This window comes from Sturnira hondurensis, unplaced genomic scaffold, assembly GCF_014824575.4.
Source record: "Sturnira hondurensis isolate 20B ecotype Veracruz unplaced genomic scaffold, ASM1482457v3 Scaffold0014384, whole genome shotgun sequence".
Classification (NCBI taxonomy): Eukaryota; Metazoa; Chordata; class Mammalia; order Chiroptera; family Phyllostomidae; genus Sturnira; species Sturnira hondurensis.
Genome location: NW_028087015.1, coordinates 34,795,807 through 34,816,030, shown reverse-complemented (window position 1 = coordinate 34,816,030; position 20,224 = coordinate 34,795,807). Strand labels below are relative to the sequence as shown.

Below are 20,224 nucleotides of genomic sequence, written 5' to 3'. Positions count from 1 at the left end.
GGAAGCATATGGTTTTATTCAGAGTATTTGCCACATTTTATCTTTTTATATCCCTATGTAGGACAATCACTCCATTAGCTCTAATTAGGTATTCAGAACTTCTTGTTCCAACTTATTGATGCATCTGCAAGAATAAAAAGTGTCATTTGATGTCCTGGAACTGTAGTTGTGCTTTCTAGAAATTTTAGCTGTTGTTGCATGCATGGATCACAGAGCAGTACTTTTCAAGACAGATTTTTTTTTGTTAACATAGAAAGGAAGAGTGCCTGAGAGTAAGTTTTTACTTGCAGAGCTGATGGGAGTGGTGGGTGGAAGAGATAAAGTACATGTTTTCTGATAGTAGGCAAGTTGGTAGAAAATGATTTTGTTTCTATATATTATCTGTGCAGAGTTAGTACTACGAAATGTAATTGCAATAAATTGATGTAAAAGCCAGATAGCAAAGGGACTAGAAGTCCCTATAGAGACACTAGTCTATCATTTATAACGGCAGTGAAAGATAATTGTAGACAAGTACAGCAGAACTAAACCATTGCTATTTTCCTTCAGAAATGTGCTGCTCCCTCTCAAGTTTTTCTGAAGAAATGGGTTACTTTCTCTACATGCCATGAAGCATCAAAATAGGTAGGAAAAGACCTGCCTTTTACTTCCTCCCAATACCTATTTAAGTAGAACACACCAAAGAGCCAAAGTGGGTGAGATACAATCCCGTGTGATTGTCTTTTCCAGTTAGTTATGGGGGTGCTTTTAAGTTTTGGAGCTCTGCATCGAACATCTAGCCTCTGGCATAAACTTTGCCCTCCTCCTTATGAGATAATGAAGACATCTTCTGGATCATATCCCTTTCCTTCACACAACTTGTTTTCTGGCTTTCTAAAATAGCCAAATGGAACCACGCAAGTGCCGTTACACAAAGGCTGATGCTCAAGCTAAACCGGGAGAGGTCCCCCCTCACCATCCCCCTCCAGTTCACTCCTAAAGGATTTCCTTTTTGGGTAAAGGCGTCAGCAAGAAAAGAAAGGAAATAAGCAACCCTTGCCCCCCATCATTTGAATAAATATATATTTTTATTCATTCTCAGAAGAGTTGTGCATCTACTAGGTACATTCCTCGCGTTCCTTTTCCAGCCCAGGGAGGAGAGTGCACCTGCTGGATACTGTACACCCAGAAAGCACGTATTTGGCGTGTGCACCCCTCCAGGGCAGCCATGCATGTATGTGCACACCAGCCACTCCAGCATCGTTCTCAGAGGAAAAACCTCTTCTTGCCCACCTTATGTGCTTCACTAAGTGAAAGTGAAGATTGGACAAGACATGGGCCTGGTACACCTCTTTATGTAAATATCATAATTAAAATGGAGAGAGAGAGAGAGAGAGAGAGAGAGAGAGAGAGAGAGATGTGTGGCTCTTCCTGATGATTAAACTTCTTGGTTCTTCAGTGTTCCCAGTAGTTTACTCAGGTGAACAGCCCCTCGCACTCACAGAGACCTGCATATAACGCCGCATAAAATATGGCTTTTAGTGCAGCACTGACTACACTTCTGAGCACCACGCTGACCTCTCCAGCATCTGGCATCTTAAAATCTCCGTAACTCTTGGAAGAAGAATATCTAACTACAGAAGTAATCCCAGCTCTGCAACTGCTGCAGTACACACCATGCCACGTCCCCTTTTAATACATTTCTGGATTAACAAACACGTTGAGGGCTCCACTTTTCCTGCATCGGACATCCAATAACGCCAGGCGCACTCGGTCTGCTCTTCAAGCAGGTCCGGGTAGGCGTTAGACCCCGGATTTGTGCCTGGCCAGCCGTGAGAGCACGAGCGAGCTGCGTTTCCCACATGACTTAGCCCTGGACAGTGTGCTCCATTTTCGGAGTCCAATGTTGGACTTTCCTTGCAACCTAAGCATTTCTGTCCTACGCGAGCCGGCAGGCGTTGCCCCACACGAGCGAGCAAGCTAACAGTTTTCTTTAGCTCTTTCTTTGGGCCAAATCACCTCTTTAGCTTAAGTTTTCCTTCCGGAAAGCATTGAGGAGTTTTCAAGCTACCTGATTTTCTGCTTTATTCCGAAGCCAAGAAATGTAACTCAGCCAAAGCAGCCCCGCTTAGACCCGTGTGATGTGGGCAGGTGGAAATAAATCAAGCCGCAAACGGCTCCGCGGGTCCTGCACGCACCAGCGCCCTTGGTAATCGACCCCCCCAACTTCGCAAATGCCGGCGCTCCCTGGGAAGCCGCTGCCCGCGGAGAGAAAGACGACGTGTGCTTCCCCACGCCCGTTACCGGCGCCCCCACCCAGCCCCGGGCGGATCGGTCTTACCAGAAGGCTGATGAGCGGGCTCAGGCTCCCCGGGAAGCGGCGCCCGTCCTGGGCAGCGGCAGCAGCGCCGCCTGCGCAACCGGACCCGCCGCGCGCCCGCCCCGACCCGGGTTGCCAGGCTGAGCATCCCTCCCAACTCCGGGAGCGCGGCACCCACCCGGCGGAGAGCAGGGCTCTCTGATTGGCTTCCATCAAAGCTATAGAATTAAAAAACAGAAAAGGCAGGCACAACCACCGCCGCTACCAGCAGAGACCGAACCCACCTTTGCTCTCCTTGCTGCGCCCGGGGAGACCCCGCGACCCGCCCAGGCTGCTCCTGCCGCCGCTGCTGCGCGTCCGGGCTCTGCGGTTCTCGCTGCGGCGGCGGAAATTGCAGCTCTTGGGATGGGAAGGTTACGGGCTCGGAGAGCTGGCTCTTGTGGGCACACACTGATTTGCAAGTGAATGAAGTGGGAGGGAGCAAAGAGAGGAGGACTTTGTTAGAGAGGCCCGGTGCCTGCCCCCACCGCCCCCTCCCCTTGACAGAATGACTCCCTGTGTTTGAAGTCCCGAGCAATTCGCTGCCTGTAACGCTCCCTCAGTCCAGGCTTCCCGTTCTTTTTCATTCTTCTTCTTCTTTCTTTCTTTCTTTCTTTTTCGGGGGGGGGGGGAGGTGGGGGTTAAGACATACTCGGAACTTAGGTGGCTGTTCTCTCCTTTTTGCTGTCAAAAATGCACCCTGTGCTAATAGCAGGCAAAGGTCTGTTCTTTTTTTTTTTTTTTTTTTTTTACCGACTGAGCAGTTACAATTCCCGGGGACAGGACCTCCTCCGCTCTCGGTGGGCCAGCTTCGCGCTGCAGCGCGCAGAGCAGGCGCACATGCACTACACAGCCGTCTCCCGAGATCGCGGGAGCGATGGCTTTTCTTCCCAACGTGAACAGGCGCTGTCCAGACTCGGGAACACGTAGGCTCAGACGTGTTTTTCCTTCTCTTAATGGGAAGACAGGTTTTTACAGAGTCCTAGGATCTTTGTTACGCTCGCGAGTGAGTAACCCCGGGATGTTGCAGGATGAAGCCATGCTTCCCTGGGTTTGCAGAAGCACGTGAAACCCCAACCCTCCAGGCTCACCCTGACGTACGGCCGATTCCATCTTTCTGAGTTACTACGAGGATACAAAAGACTTATTAGAAAAGGGGTGAATAATGATATTCAAGGGCTACCGAACTGGTTTAGGATCTCTCAGGAAAGTTCCTGAAGTAAAATCACCTCCAAGTTAAACTCTTTGGAACACATAGGTTGAATGGTTATATTTATACGTACAAAGAAAAAGGTGAGTTCTCATATTAGGGAAGTCGGCTGCAAGAATCTTAAGTATGTCAAAGGATTAGTAAATGAGAGTAATGGTTTTCTGCATAGAAGATGTAGCCTTGACGGAGCCAGGCACTGTTGGATTAGGAAAATTAAATCTAATTACCGCAGTGATTGCACCCGGGGTCAGCAACATCCCAAACCAGCTGTTCGTGTATGCTCTCCGTTCACCCGGCGATTTCCACCGCATGGTGCCCTAAAACAAAATCAAGGCTGTTCTGGCCTCTGAGTGGTTAAGTTGGTTGGAGGTTGGTCTCCTTCCCAACAGAGCTTTTACTAGAAAACCTTTTGTTTCTCCAATAGAAGTTCAGGCATTTAAATAAAGCCCAAATCAAAGTATTTCCTCCAGGCAGTCAGCGCTTCAAAGAAGTGTGCATGGAATGGTGTTAGCACACATGTCCCACACATGGAGGATGGAAAGACTTCGAGTTTCTTTCCTGAAACGATCTTCCCCTGATGAAAAATTGTCACCGACGTGTGAAAAGAGTCTGACTCTCGTGGAGACAGAGTATGAGGAAGAAAGCGGCTTTTCATTCATAGTCTCTTCCTCAGAAGAGATTATGAATTATGAATTTCTTGTGTGTTTAATTGGAAATTTTAGCTTCTTATGTTTGTATAGTCCTTTACCACATAGAAAATACTTTCATGGTGTAGGGTAACTAACATGTGTACCCCCATCAGCCTGGTAAGTGGGAGAAGCAGAAATATCTCTGGTAAACTGGGTGCAGAGTGTGTGTGTGTGTGTGCGCGCGCGCGTGCAGATATAATTATATAATTATATGCATGCCAATAAGATGTCACACTTTAAAACAATGTTTCCAGGAAGATATGTAAGATTGACTAAATGTTTTTGGTAAAAGTGGATAATAGTGAAGTGGATGTTCTAACCGTTGAACCAGTTAATATCTCACAAAGGAAATCTCTTAATTGTTTGCAATATACTATTCTTCAAACCCCATTAAGCCACATAGCAAAGGTGATTAAAACAACTACTTTTTGTTCAGAATGAATAAACAATTTCCTTTCAACCGTTCAAGTGGCAACATTAAATGTCATAAAGGATAGCGCTTTAAAAAAAAGTTTTGTCTTCTATAAACATTTTTTTAAGGATTGCACTTTTATACTAAAAAGTGTTTTTGCATGATTTTTGAGGGTTGTTAGTAAGCTTTACCGTAATGATTATTAATTTTTATTCACACGATTGATGTAAACATCCAGAATCGGTTTACTCTCATTGTAGAGTTGAAGAAGTAAGGTTAGGTGATTACCTGGTGTTCCATAAGTGCTGTTCCAGTTCATCCTTTGGCACACCAAGCCATGCTGGCAAGTAGCAGAGGCTAATTAGTGACAGTTTAACTAATGAGGGGTTCTAGCTGCTGTCACCGAGTAGGGTCTTCTTATGAACCTCACAGACATTCCACAGGGCCTCCGGAAAGCCTGGAAGCAGACACCCAGAAGCCACCAGTGGTCTTCCTGCAGCTCTCCTTCCTTCTCCTGTCTGGGCTTCTGTTTGGTTTGTCTCCCTCCACACCTGCTTCCTCTGTCCTCCAGTTCACAGGGCAGAATAGCACGGCCCGAAGTTCCAGAGCTCACCAGTGGGAAAGAGGGGCAGTTCTTTTTCCACCACATTGCCTATTTCTTGGAAAGTAGCTGGAGTGGGTCAAGTGTTCCCCTCCACCATTTAGCTGGGGCGGGGCTGGGATGGGAGGACTCAGCATGGTTAGGCACACGCTGCCTCGCCTAGGACCAAAACGGGGGGCAACCGACAGTTGGGGAGTGTCCTTGTGACCCAAGAAGACGTTTGGGAGAGTGTGCTGTTCTCCATATCCTGTTGTTTTGTTTAGTAATTTGGTAGAGCTGAAGCGTCTCACCTGGTTTTTAGGCTACTTCATTATTTTACCTGCTTCGGTAAAAATTACTTGTACTTTTCTCCTTTTACAGCTTGCAAAGTTTGAATTAAAAAAGAGAGAAACATTCTTCATAGACCATTACTAGGGATATTAATTTTGATGAGGGATTTTTCAACTTCTACTAAATCTCTCTTCAGATGATTAAGAGGCTATCTTACCCTTATAATGGGGATGCATATAAATAAATAATTGCAAGTTCTCTGACTTTCTTCTCAATAATACACATCTGTATGCAATGGTTATCTGATAAAAACATTTTCATGATCATCAACAATTATTCTTGATTAGAAGAAAAAAGTTCACTTCCAAAACCACGTGCTTCATTAAGAATCTTGGCATGGATGGTTTTGATTCAGCCCATCCAAGTCTTCCATCCGAGATTTACCCTAAATGTGTTGCTGCCGGAAAAAGTCCAGATATTACAGAGCTTATTACTTAGTCATCATGGATGTGCACAAGTGGACAAATGCCAACGAGGAATACAGGCCCATTCCCCACCTCTGTCCTGGTTGTGTATGCAACTTCACATACACACACACACACACACACACACACACACACACTAGTGGTTACGAGGGAAAAGAGATTTAACCTCTTTGGATATTATTGAACTGAAACAAAGGAGACAGGAAACCTCTGCGGAATTCCCCTTTTGTGAGAGCCACGGACATCTCAATAGGAGCTAAAATAAATTCACACACACTCCATGTGCTTATCCAGGTTCTCTAATCTTGGGAGAGTTTCCAATATGGTATTTAAAGATGGGTTGGATCCCAGGATGCATTAAGACAATTCTCTCTGGATCATTACAGTTGACTCATCATTATAGGTAGAGTACAATAGCCGGGAGGTTTCCAAGTGAGCTAAATGCACAGCCGCTAAATGTGTTGACCTACGCTGGGCATTTGAATGCTCTGGGCATTTCAGGGTAGGTAGAGTGGATTTCATTTTTTGTAAAATACTTTTTATATTTTATTCACTGCTTTGTGGTGGGATCTGAATTTGCCTGATCAGATATATGCAACTCAATTTTGGTCGACTGTACTATGTCAATGAAGAGACACATATATGCTTAGAAAAAAACAACAAGTTGGAAGAATATGTAACATAATGGTATATTTTTTAAATAACTGGTCTATATTTAAACCATAATAAACAGAAATAGACCAGAATAAACAGAAAGTCCTACACTTGCATCCAGAGGGGAAAATATGTCCTTTCCTTCACTAACCCCTCTCCCAATTACAGAAGCACTTTGATGACCATAGTAGCAGGTTAGGGTGGGAAAGACCATGTGATGGCGTGTGTTCAAAAAGACAGGGCCATCGAGTGTGGTTGGTAGGGCACGTGACTGTCGCACACCAGAAGGACAGCAACGTAAACATTTCACCTAAAATGTCATATGGTGTCATTTGGTGTGCTTGAGTGTGATATTGCTGTGTTACATAAGAATTACATGCTTATGATTCTATAACAAAAGATTTTTTATGTAATAAATAGGGGGCTTTATTTGTCCCAGACTCTGTATTTTGGGATTTTATAGACTGCAAGAACATAAAAATTTTGCAATTTTTGTCAGAAGGAAGACAAAGAGGAAGATGAGAGAAAGGAAAGCAAAGACTGTTCTTTGTACAGGTGTAAATGTTCTCTTAGGAACAGACCAGACCCTGCCTGGAGTCCTCTGCTTCTCTTTAACCACCACATTTAAATACCCTTTTCGCTTGCCCCTTCTCGTGTGTTTCCACGGCTCTTTGTAAAGTACCTATAGTACTTTGGCTGAACTGCACTGTTTATGGGTTCTTTTTCATCCACCACACTGTGCCCCCACTGAATTATTGAAGGTAGAGTATTTATCAATTTTGGTCATCATTTTATCTCCTGGTGCTTAAAAAGCACTTGGTGCTTACATGTCTAAATAATTAGACATTCAGATAAACTCTAATGGATGCAGTAGACAGAAACTGGAGGTGGGTCACAGATGGAAGACCATGCTCATGAACTAAAGGCAAAATGGCTAGAAAAGGGAAGGTCCAGGTTGGCCATAAACACTCTTGAAATACTCACGGAACTGTCTATGGAAGACAATTAGACTTGCTTTTAATGTGATAGAAGCTTCAGTTACTCTCAGCTGGTGAAGCCACTGAAAGACCTTGCACTTCTTTGATTCTGAGCCACCCCTATTTCCATATTTTAACATCTCTGATATTTTGATGCCTCTTACATTTGACATGATAAGAAAGTACTATGCCATGTCATATGGGCAGTGTCTCTTCCTTCTTAGTGAAACACAAACTAATGGTGTAACTTACTACCATTGGCTTCTTACATCTGATGGCATGCAGATGGTAGATTTCAGCTCAACATATGGAAGAATTTCCAAGCTATTCGTTTTGTTCAAGATGAAAGGCACTGTCAGTTCAGGATAGAACAGAGTCCCGTCCCTGACGCCATTCCATCGCAGACCAGGCAGGCACTTGTTACGAATGAACTCAAGCATCAGATTTGGGATTGAATGATCTTTTACATCTTTGTCAAATGTGAGATTTTTGAATTTTGATCCCACCTTCTTTTCTTTGTAGATGAGGGGAAAAGGATCATACAGGTTACATGCTTTGTCCAGAGTCACACATCTCAGTAGAGGGCAAGACTTGACCGTTTGTGTCTCTCTATTTCCCAATTGAAGCTACTTTAATTGACTGTTGATCCTTGTTTTCTCTGGGGCTCTGAGAAGTGTCTCTATTTCCTCTGAGAAAACGGGTAGGTGCAACACGTACTGACCATATACAATGTGCCGTTACCTGTTCTTTACATGCATTGCTTCCTCTAATCCCTCTGACAACCAGTGTGCTCGGTACTTATCATTATTATTCATACAGATGGGGAAACTGGGGGGTGGGAGGTAAAGAAATTTAATTTTTTCAAGGTTACATTTTAGTATGCCTAAAAAACTGCAATTCACTTGGAAGTGGTTCCTGTACTCTTAATCACTCTATAGGGTTTACAGATTTGTGAAATTTACTGCAAAATCTCAGTGCGGTGATATAAAAATCAAAACCTGCCATAGTCCCAAATTTCTGATTTTAAGATAAACGTGCTTTGGGTGTTACATTACTATTTCCTTTATTATTTTGCCTGAAGATATCTAGATAATTGTTTCAGTTCTCCACTATACTTGTGTTCAAACAAAACCTCAAGTGTTTTTGTTAAATTTTGGGACCACTAGAAAACTTACTGAAAAACCAAGTAAGTGACCTTTCAAATCAAGAAAATTTAGTTTTATTCTCTACCTTGTGCTTACTCATGCTGACCCACGCCAACTTTCATTTTTTTCCTCTTTGTGGGCACCCCAAAGTTGAAAAAAGATGTCTGAAACTTATATCCTGACCTCTATCTGTTATTCATTTCGAGCCCTTGGCTATCTTTAAAGACTCATGACTCCTACTGGCCATTTTGAGGAGAGCTATCTTTGTGCATATCTGGACCCTCAGGGACAGACAGTCTTGTTCCTCAAAAAGGAATCCTTCATAGAGGATACAAAGAGCATTTTTGGGCAAAGCTGGTCTTCTTGTCACCCCTGGAAAACTATATTTATTATCTCACTTAGAAGAAAAAAGAAAACTGGACAAATAGCTGCTGAATGTTCATTGATAAGAAAATAAATTTTAAAAGTACCTTAGTTAAATACATTTTGGTGGTAATTTTCTAGATATAATATTTAAAAATATCAAAAATATTTTTGTACCTGGTGGTTTGTTGAAAAATTGTGTAGTCTTGACAAATGCCTTGTCTCTTGGCCTTAGTCTATTTGTCTGAATAGTTTTGTAAGCCAATAATCATTCTCTTTTCTTTATGCTGCTATTTTGCTTTTGGCCACTAGGGGGACAGAGGCAAGACCTTCCCTTTGAAACTTGCTTCCTGTTTCTAATTTGGAATAATGGTCTTGAAGAGCAACCACAGGAAAAACCTATTTTTCTTGAGACTTTGAATATTTAAAAATATTTAAAGACTTTAATATTTAAAAATTTTTATTCATCAGTATTAAACTATGATATGAACTTGTACTTTTTGTAAAATTTGAGGATTTGAGGAAAACAATTATTATTATTTCTATGACCAGTGAAGTCTTTATAATTATGTATCTTCTTGAACATTACTATGTAGATTTCACTGAGCCCATTAAAAATCAGATTACAGGCCTTTAAAAAATATCACAAGCCCTAATATTTTAAGAATGCATATAAATACACTTAAAGGATATTTTGAAAATTTTCAGAAACTTAAGCAACATAGCAAGAAATTTCTAATTGCCAAATTGAAGGGAAACTCACTGTTTTGTAGCTGAAAAAGGCCCATAATACATACTGATGTCTAAAAGCAATTCGAGTAGCTAACATTTATTGAACATTTATTACGTACTGGGAAATGTGTTAAAAGCTTTTGTTTATATTCTTTTGATTCTTTCAACAACTCTGCAAAATAGTTGCTTTCTCACACCCATGAGTAAATGGGGACTTAGAGAGTTTCATAACGGTCCCTGTCATACTACTGGCCTGTTGTGCAGTGGAGCTTTGAACCCAGGCACTCACATGTGTCAGGGTGACACACATCCACCACCCATGTCACTGTCCATTGGCAGTAGCCTATGTTATATTGCCCTTTATAGATGATGAAAAGCTCTGTGTTCACCACTGCTTTGTGTGTTTATTACAGTTCTCTTCAGTGGAGGGTGCATATGTCATTAGCCTCCGTATTTTTAGGCAGGGCAGGCAAACTGAGAAGGGTTGGACACAGACCAAAAATCTACAGTTTGACTTCAACAGAATGCTTTTAGAAACAAGCATTTACCTTCAAGCTTTAGACCCAGAATCTGGGCATGGGATAAAGATTTCTAACTCCTGAGCGCTTGGTTTTTAAAAGCTTATCATTATAGTCTGTTTGTCTCTAACTTAAAAACCAGACTGTAAAATTCTCAGAAAGCTTGAAACTTCCCATTTTTGAACATCAACAATCACATCATTACGTCATTTTATCAAATGCCTATTATGTACTTGAAATTACAGACAGTGCTTTTTTATACCTGTACAGTCATTACCGGTATAGTTAATTACCTGTTTGGTTCCCCATGACAACTTTCTCAGGTCAGTATTCGTCTCCTATTACAGATGAGGAACATGTACCTCAATGAGACTAAGTAACTTATCTGAGGTCACACAGCCAGCAATTGGTCAGCTACAAACCCAAATCTTACATACCAATGACTTGAACTCAACATACTCAGTGAGGTTCAAGGTATCAGATTAGTTTGAAATGGTTGTGGTGATACTTTCTATTCTTAGATATGAATAGATATGACCCAAGTTGCAGCTGGCAAGACAGGCAACCTGTGGATGTACATGCCATGGAAGAGGGAGGTGAGGTTTCTGCTGGTCTTCTGTTTATTTTGCAAAATATGATCATTTTTGTGAAGAAAAAGGCAGATCTATTCTGTTGTATAATGCCTTGTGGTAGTTGTCCTGGAGTGATTGGCCCCACGCGGTGACCACGGGGGGTTGAAACACAAGTATTGTCTCCTGATAGGACAATACCCAGTTGGCCTATCGGAGTTGCCACACTCCCAGCATTCGTTGTAATCCTCCTGTCTCCTGCTTGATTTCCGCAACTCAGCCCTTTATTTCAAAAGATTAGTTTTACTTTCTGTTCATTGCAATGTTACATTTAATATCTTTACATTTAATATTTACTCTCTTCATTTGAAGTGAAAGGAAGGAAGCCCAAAGCCTGCCACTCCTCAGTCGGCTCGGCCCCTTGGAGATGCCGCTGGAAAAGGGAAAATCTGGTCGGATTACATAGCAGTTCAGAAGTAAATGACGGTCCTTCTTAAAAGGGTTTCTCATTTTAAATCACTGACAATACACACAAAATTAGACCAAGAAATAGTATGGTGTTTTACGTCCCTGTATTTTTTGATATATTTTATCCGTGACCATTTGTCCAGGAGAGTTTTGGATAAGTGTATGAATGTTCTATTGTGTGCTTGAAGATAGTAGTCCTAGTTGCCCTATTTGTTATTATTATTTGTGCATTTATTTAGGAATGCATACAGTCTTTATCTAACTTTTATCAAAAGTCATTTGAAATTGCATTTTTGCACCAAAAACTATATATATATGTATATATACACACATATATGTATATAAATATTTTATTTATACAAATAAATTTTATATTTTTATTTAGATAAATTTTTATATAAAATTTCAAATCTAAATTTATATAAAATTTTTATTTATGTAAATATATATATATATATATATATATATATATATATATGAGGTCTGTCTGGAAAAAGTGCAACCATTGTTAACCTAATGAGAACGAGTTTGTGCTACATCCATGTAACCTGGCAGCCAAGGAAAGTGAACTGAATGCACATCATTGTGAACAATGATGACTTCACTGTACTAGGCAGTGGGGGTGGTAGACGCCATTAAGGGAGCATGTGTACATGTGGCCATCACATTCAAAATGCCTGAGTGAGTAGAGCAATGAATCTGCATCAAATTTTACACTAAGCTTGAACATGCCTCCCTGGAAACTATTTGGATGATTCAGGAGGTTGCAGCTATGGGCAACTGCTGATTGCTGGCTTCATCATGATAATGCGCCCACTCACACATCACATCTAGCGCAGAGTTTTTTGGTGAAACATCAGATCACCCAGGTGACTCAGTCCCCCTACAGCCCTGATTTGGTGCCTGGTGACATTTGGCTTTTCCCAAAACTAGAATCACCTTTGAAAGGGAAGATATTTCAGACCATTCAGACGAGATTCAGGAAAATATGACAGTTATAAATGCTCACTGAAGCATATATTTATTGATTTTAGAGACAGAAGAGGAGAGAGAGAGAGAGATCTCTCAGTTGCCTCCCATATGTGTCCCGACCAGGGATTGAACCTGCAGCCCTTTGGTGTACAGGATATGCTCTACTGAGCCACCTGGCCAGGACTGATATATTCTTTTTTTTAAAGATTTTATTTATTTCTCTTTAGAGGGGAAGGGAAGGAGAGAGGGAGAGAAATATCAATGTATGGTTGCCTCTTGTGCGTCCCCTGCTGGGAACCAGGAACAGGCCTGCAACCCAGGCATGTGCCCTGACTGGGAATCGAACCTTGATCGTGTGTTTCACAGGCCCGTGCTCAATCCACTGAGCTACATCAGCCAGGGCTATATTCTTGAAGAGTGACTTCTTTTGTGTGTGTGTACAGTCGGAGCCTCATCCCCATTGCCTGTCACTTTCTTGCTCCTGCACTGAGGACTCCCCATAAAATGGGGCAAGATGATTGGGGGAATTTGAATTTTCTGCATAAGTACTGCAAGACTAAAGTGACAGTCTTGAGGTTACCCAAAAAGGAAATGATTATGTGGTTATGATCCCGGAAAAAAGTAGTTGCAGTGTGTCTTACTAAGTATTTATTGGGCACATCTCTTATTCCACTAGCATTCATATGGCCCCTGATTACAAATATACAGAGTTCTTGAAGATTGATTAAACATTAAAAATACAGCATCCTTTTGCATTTCTAAATGAAAATCATTAGAACGGGCTATTAAAGATGGCAAGAGAGTACATAGTCTGTTGGATGAAATGTTTAAATTCCTATTTTTTCTGGTGCAAGTTTTTATGGTGGAAACCGTGTGAGAAATATTACTTAGCTTACACCTCCTTTGAATTCCTCTGTGTGCTGCCATAACTAAGAAGTCACAGCAACTTCTGTGAGATTTTGTGATAAGTTGAACTCCTCACAGCCTGATCCTTCGCTGACTCGGTAGTAAACACCACTGCTGTTGAGCGGAACACTGTTCGCTAGTACCTCTGATGGACCTGCGTTCGGCCCAGATACCTCATATTTACTCCTTGCTGCCTGGTGACTCCATTTGATTGCCCTTCTGAGGAATGCCTCTGAATATAGACAGAGGTGCAATAATTTTGGGGGGTTCACTATCTAAAAACAGAGCTTAATGGTCTGGACCTTCCCAGAGAGCAGATTTCCTGGTTTGTGGTTCGCCCTCTTGGAGTAGAGACTGATGCAAAGATGTTGCCGGGTTTAATGGGCTAGCCTTTTGGGACGTGGCAGCTTGCCACGGTGCCATCCATTTAGACTGATTGCAGAGAATTCTCATGAAGCAGATGGCTACTAACCACAATATTAATATTATTTTGCTTTGTACATTTTGGGAAAAAATTATTTCCACAGTCGCAGAGGAAAACCTTGTTCGGATTTTATAAAGAGTGATCTGCAACAGAAATAACATGCTGTCAGGACCTGTTTTATATGCTTTCATTATCAGTGACAAATTGTGATATTAATTCTATAGCAAATTTGTGCCTGGGATTTTAGCATTTCTCTCAGCCATTTCCTCTCTCTGCATATCTCACTGAAGAATAAAATGCTCTGAATTTTACCTTGGAGGGATCAACAGCTGGATTTAAATGTTATCCTGTAATTTGCTTAGAGATGCTATTGTTTATGAATTTGAAGAGTGGGTATTCTTTGACAGGATTCGGAATGAAGTGGAGGCTTGAGGTAATTGCTTCAATAATCCAGGTAGCAAAGATTCCTCTAGCAACACAGTCAAAACAAGAGAAGTTTATTTCTGTTTGACTCGGTCAGGTAATGACTTCTCTGCTGTGATTTGTTTTGCTGACAACACGTGGGTGGGGCATGTTGGGAGAGATGCCGGTGACGGTCCAGATCCTGGGGACTGGAGGGCTGCCCTGTGCTTTGTGGAATTCAGCCACGGAGTGCCAATCATTGCCTTCTTTTCGCCAGTGTTCGAGACCTTCTGTAAGGCTCTTTCCAGGATAACTCACCAAGGTAAATCAGGAATGCCTGCTCTTAGGGCATCAGGGCATTGAACAGGGCTTAGCGTCAAGCACAAGAATTTAAACATTTGAAACAGGAGAGCGCAATGGAACACTCGGCAGCAGTGTGTGCCTTCCGTTCGTTTGCCACACAGTCTCGAAGCCTAGCCCAGGCAGACGTGATCCGCTGTGCGTGGTTTTGTTTATTTATTTAATGTTAATAGGCCAGATGTTTGAAAATATTTTTTCACCTGTTTGGTTTTTTTTTTTGACTTTTCTATTCTTGTGGTGTTCTTAAATACTAATGTAAAAAAGGAAGAAAAATGCAACTATTTTTGTACCTCGTAAACTAATATGAGAGACATAAAATCACCAAAAGATAGGAAAAGGGTAATGAATGAGAGAAGAAGGAAAGCATATCTCTTTACAGAAATTGGGGGAAGGGAGACTGAACAGGGGCAATAGTCTTATTATTGCATTGATACTTATTTCAAACTCTTGGTAATTCAGTTCCAAATCCGAAACAAGAAAAGTCAAGTCTTGCTCACTTTCCAAGTGACTGTTCCTTAAGAAACCATCCTTAATTATATCTGACATGTAGTTTTTGACCACTTAGCAGTTTTTCAGCAATAAATTAGAAGGACAGGAGGTGACATGATGTTGGATGGAAGTTTAATGACAGTGGAAGTGACAGCTGCCCTTGTGTGAAAAGAGAAAAACAGCCACAAAAAAGCAGATATCAAGGGTTATAACAGCAGAAATACAAAGACAGATTCTTGCAAAGGTGACTCTGAAGTTCAGAAGTTACATTATAGTCACTTTTTTTAGAAAGCTAGCAATAGTTTCTTTAAGAAGCAGATGAGTGAGTTAATGATGAAGTTGAGCAAATGAGTGAGTGAGTGTGCTTCCGTAATTTGTAAAATTCATGTATATGGAATTGTGGTTTCCAGTGACGCAATTCATTAGGTGTCTTTGCATTTGAATTGGGTCATATTAAATCAAACACTCTGTGCCCCGCTGGGTGGTAATGATTCAAGGAAAACTGGTGTGGGTCAAATAGCTGGAATTATTCCCTTGGAGATTCATTCCTTTAGGCCTTGCGGCCATTTTCATTTTCATCGTCCTTCTGTTAAATTAAAATGCCTATAGGTAAAGTAACTCTACCCTGATAAAGGCAGGGGCATTACATTACTGGTTTCCTCTGAAAGTTAAACGCTGTGAGAATTTTATGCAGGATGGGTCCTTACTTATTTCTTGAGCTAAAACTATCTCCATCCTTTGGATACTGAGGAAAGATTTCAAAGGCAAATCAGCTTATTTCAGTCCTATAGAACAGTGGTACAACTTTCATTTTCACCTTCCCGTGGAATAGAAACCTCCTTATCTCGATGCACTGGAAGCTCCCTTCCATGGTGCTGGCTGTAGCTGGTGAATTGATCAGTCATTCTTTTGGACTAAATGACAAGCTTGCTGATACTACAGCAAAATAAACCTTGCAATTAAAGGGCACTTAATTATATGCAAGAACTCAAAGATGATTGGCAATGTTGCATAAGATAGCTAGAGAAATAAGAAATACGTGCAATTCTGGCTAATATATACTTACATGGACAGCCACGCTTCTGGTCTGTAATGATGAGAGAAGAGATGGAGACTGCAGAGGGGGAAAGAGAAGCAATGGCAAGTGTGGAAGTCAAGTGCACTGTGGGCCGAGTGGCCCATCTTGTTTGGGGAGAGCACCAAGTTCTACCAACCTCAATTCCAAGTGCAAAATCATTCTAAAGGAGGACTGCTAGTTATAGGGTAACTGCCCATTCTAGGTTGCCTGGAAGAGTTCTGGTGTATGCCTACAGTACTGGTTTAATTATCATCAGTGTCTTATTTTACTGGCAAAGGTGTTCTAACTTGTTGGATAGATAATTGTATGGTCACTAGTTAATTCTGAGTGAAACAGAAGGGAAAGTATGGAGCCTCTGTTGGAACTGATCCTTCACAGATAACCTCTCTCACAACCCCTTATTTCCTTACAAGTGAAATAATAACAACACACCTGACAGTGACAGGTCTGGTTTCCCACCTAGGAAAGAAGTGACATCAAACCCCACAGCAGCTGCAACCTTTCCCCTACTGCCTTTATGGTTTATGAAGTCACCTATGTTCACTGCGGAACTGATAATAACTAGGCTAAGATGAACACTTCGGATGAAAAATGTGGAAATAAACAATGCTGCACTCCTGAGTTTACATCCAACGGTGTATCAGCCAGGAACAGGAGCGGGGCAAGTGAAAGCCAGAGAGATGCTAACATTCCCTGCTGCATCTGGCCCGACTGCTGTGCCTTCCCTGGCAGCGCCCCACCCCGATTTCCGGCTGGCCAGCTTATTAGAATGAATTTATCATCCTTTGCTAGTCATTGACACTGACTGCAGCGGACGGCAATTTTTACACTCTTTATGAATGGATCTGGAAAGCAGTTTCAGAATTTTTCAAAGTGATTTTTAAGGGTAGGATTTAATATACCATGGACATATTCTTGCAAACATGAAGAACATTGAAAGCCTGACTCTCGGCAATGACACAGAAGTGCTTTTGGGGGGTTTCTGGTTTTAAAAATCCTGCTTACCAACTTCATACTCACTCTCCTATGTAACACCAGTATTCTTTTGCCATTGGCTCTTGGAGTATGGTAGCGTAAGGCCACCTGCTCTTGGTGAAGGCAATTAGGACATTTTTGAATATTGTGCCCACCTGATCAGACCAAATCCTGTAGCATTTTTGGCACTGATCCAATGCCTTCTTTATCTGTGGTTTCTTTTTGGCCCCTACCATGAAAACACTCTTGAGGAAAAGTCTGTGGCTCAAGCAGGAGCGTTCTGCAGGGTATAGTACAAGCGGTTAGTAGAAATATGACAGGTATTAAGAGGACATAGGAAGCATTGGGTGAAGGAAAAAGGAAGGGATGTAGTCCTTAGGACTCCCAGTACCATGATGTAGGCATGAAGAGAACCCTAGGTTAGCTAGTATTCCAGATACTCCAGCAAGTGAGAGGGGAGCAGAGCTCTCAGCAGAAATGACGTGGTAGCAGGGACCTCTGCTGACTGATATAGCATAGAACCCCGGATCTCAGTCCCATCGTCTCTCCCTAATAGCTGTGTAACTTCGAGCAAGACTCTCAGTGTCTTTCTGCTTCAGTCTCTTCATCTTCAACTGGACACATTACAGTATCTATCCATAGGGTTGACGTGACTCAATCTGTAACCAGAGCTCAGAAAAGTCACAGGCACGTCATGAGTACTCAGTAAATATTAGCTCTCTAAAAACGCCCAGCTGGTGGCTTTTGGCATGATCTTTTCCCTACAGCCACGTACAGTGCAACCAAACGTTGCTGAGCCTGGAGGACCTGTCACTGACAGGACCGGCAGCGACATGGCTGAATAACACCAGCGGTAATTCTCTGCAGCACACTGTGGAGTCTCGAATGGCTCTCTTGAACTCACAGTTCCCCTCTGGGCCAAGGAAGGCAGAATGCTGCATGATTACCCAGGAAAATGGGACAATTATGACCAAAAGTCTAGGCATCCACTGGGGAACATCGATGGGCACTACATTATCCCTTTGACGGTAAGTGCTAAAAAAACAGAAAGTATCTCATCTCTTCTTGTTCACTATAACTGTGTCCTTAGAGGTGGTGTTTAGCACTGAGGAGAGTGCATTAGCCCTTTCTAGGCAAGGATAAACCAGGCCCTGTATCTGGGGTGTCTGAAAGTCCTGTTTGATTGCCTTCTTAAGTTTAAAGCATCTTGAACATCAACTACGCAAGAATCCCCGACTCTCCTGGTTTCTCATCTTAACACCCAGTAAACTAGTCTTTCTCCAATCTCTAGGATTGTGCTGGGGATAATGGACTTACCAGACCTTGTCTTGCCTTCAATTGCAAACTAAACTGAGAAACAAAACATTAGTGCGCTTTTGAATACTAAACTGCCCATTACAATTGGAAAAAAAGCCGTCCAACCCATTCTTCACGTCTGTTCTGATAGCACAACCCTTCCTTTGTTACTTGTCTTAATTCGCCGTCCTGGTAACACGCACCTGGTGCAATGCACTGGCCCCATTTACGGTGCTGTAGGCTACTGATGAGCTTGCGGGGGCTAATCACTCTCTAGTTTATTTCTGTCTGAAAAAAGAGAAAAGATCCTGTTTTCTACATGCTCTTGTCATTTGTCTTGTTCTTACATACCATTTTTGCACCCGGATGCTTGTTTAAGTACTATTTTTATCACCTTGATTTAGTGGTAAGTTTTTAGACCCTTTTTTAAAAAAGATTTTATTTATTTATCTTTAGAGGAGAAGGGGAGAGAGGGAGAGAAATATTAATGTATGTTCGCAGGCCCACGCTCAATCCACTGAGCTACAGCAGCCAGGGCTAGACCTTTTTTTTTAGAAAAAATATTGAGGCCATTTATGTAAGGTGCCTATCACCGTGTCCAGGGTATACAAAGTGATCAAAGACAATTAACTCAAACGAATAGTACTTTTTTGTTCTTCTCTGTGCAATTCCATATTATTCTTTTCAATCATGTCACACATGTCAGTCCGCTTCCCTTCTCTGCACTAATTCTCACATTTTGGAAGATGAAAGCTAAAGGAGAGGAGGGTCCTCTGTCTGTCCTGGGACAAGGACACAGGCTCAAGGAATATATTCCGTGGAGCATGAGTGAAAACAATAAAAGTCTGAATATACTTCCCATGAGGCAGGTAAAATTATTTTCCTATTTTCACAGCTTTGCATTTCACATGTAGGATAAACTCCACGCCCTTTTCAGTAGATGCTGCCTCTTGCACTGAGCACTGGTTGGTTAGTGGGGGCTGTTTTCCGCTCCCCGTGTGGTGTTCCTGATGTGCAACCCGAGGCTTTCTCTCAGGCAACCTACTAACTCCTTCCATAGCAGCGACATGGAGCAGTATTTTAAAATCTTAAAGACCTCGGGTTTATATGTGATATTGTAATTTGTATAGTCTGTAAAGATATTCTTTATGTGCAAAATAGCTTCTAGTTATTTATTTGAACTTAATTTTATAAAAATATGGCATGGTTGAGTTGGCTTTTGTGTTTTTTTCTTGAATGCGGGCTTTCTCGTCGCCTGCAGGTCATTTTTTTACTCCTTAGAAGATTGATTGCATGTGTCGGTCATCTTAGAAGACTCATTTGAGTGAATGGAAAAGATAGTGAACATGGTTCTATGTACTCTTTTCAGCGGGAGATTGGTTGATAAGACTATGACCAAAATGGGGAAAAAATGCCATCAGTCCCCTCAAAGTCTCCAGTGCTTCAGCCCGACTGCCCTCTGACTTTCATCATAGTGCCTGTGGGTGGGGGTCCGAGGTCCACGTTTCCCTCCCCACCACGGACGTCGCCAGCGTGGAGTCTCTGCATGCATCTGCCTGGCTGCCTCGGATGGCGCATGGACCGCTGAAAATTGTACTAAATGGAACAATCTCTTAACTGTACCAGAAAGTGAAGTGAATTCAGATAAAAAATACTAATCGGAATGAGTGATAAAGATAAATTATATTTACTCTTCACTTTAGAACTTGCTCTCCATTCAAGATTACAGATGAACTCTGGTAACCAAAAACAAAACAAAACAAAATCAGAAGATTTTGTTATTTATTTATTTGTTTTACCTAAATGACTGGTTCGTCTTCATTTGTGGTGGGTAGCAGTAAAACCCAATGCCCAGGAAGGTAGAAAATTGGTAGGCAGTCCTCAGGAATAG

General features: G+C 41.9%; 1 protein-coding gene across 4 annotated transcripts in view; it reads right to left on the bottom strand.

Moving 5' to 3' along the window:
• CDH6 (cadherin 6) overlaps positions 1-2,773 on the bottom strand; it is a 129,375-nt gene extending 126,602 nt beyond the window's left edge. For 2 of the 4 annotated variants that reach the window (XR_005068938.1, XM_037063111.1), the window contains exon 1: positions 2,584-2,772. The gene's annotated coding sequence lies outside the window, so the exon portion shown is untranslated. Of the gene's footprint in view, positions 1-2,320; positions 2,413-2,583 lie in introns of those variants that run through there. The other 2 variants (XM_037063109.1, XM_037063110.1) reach the window with 2 other exon arrangements.
• Between the last annotated feature and the right edge of the window lie 17,451 nt (positions 2,774-20,224).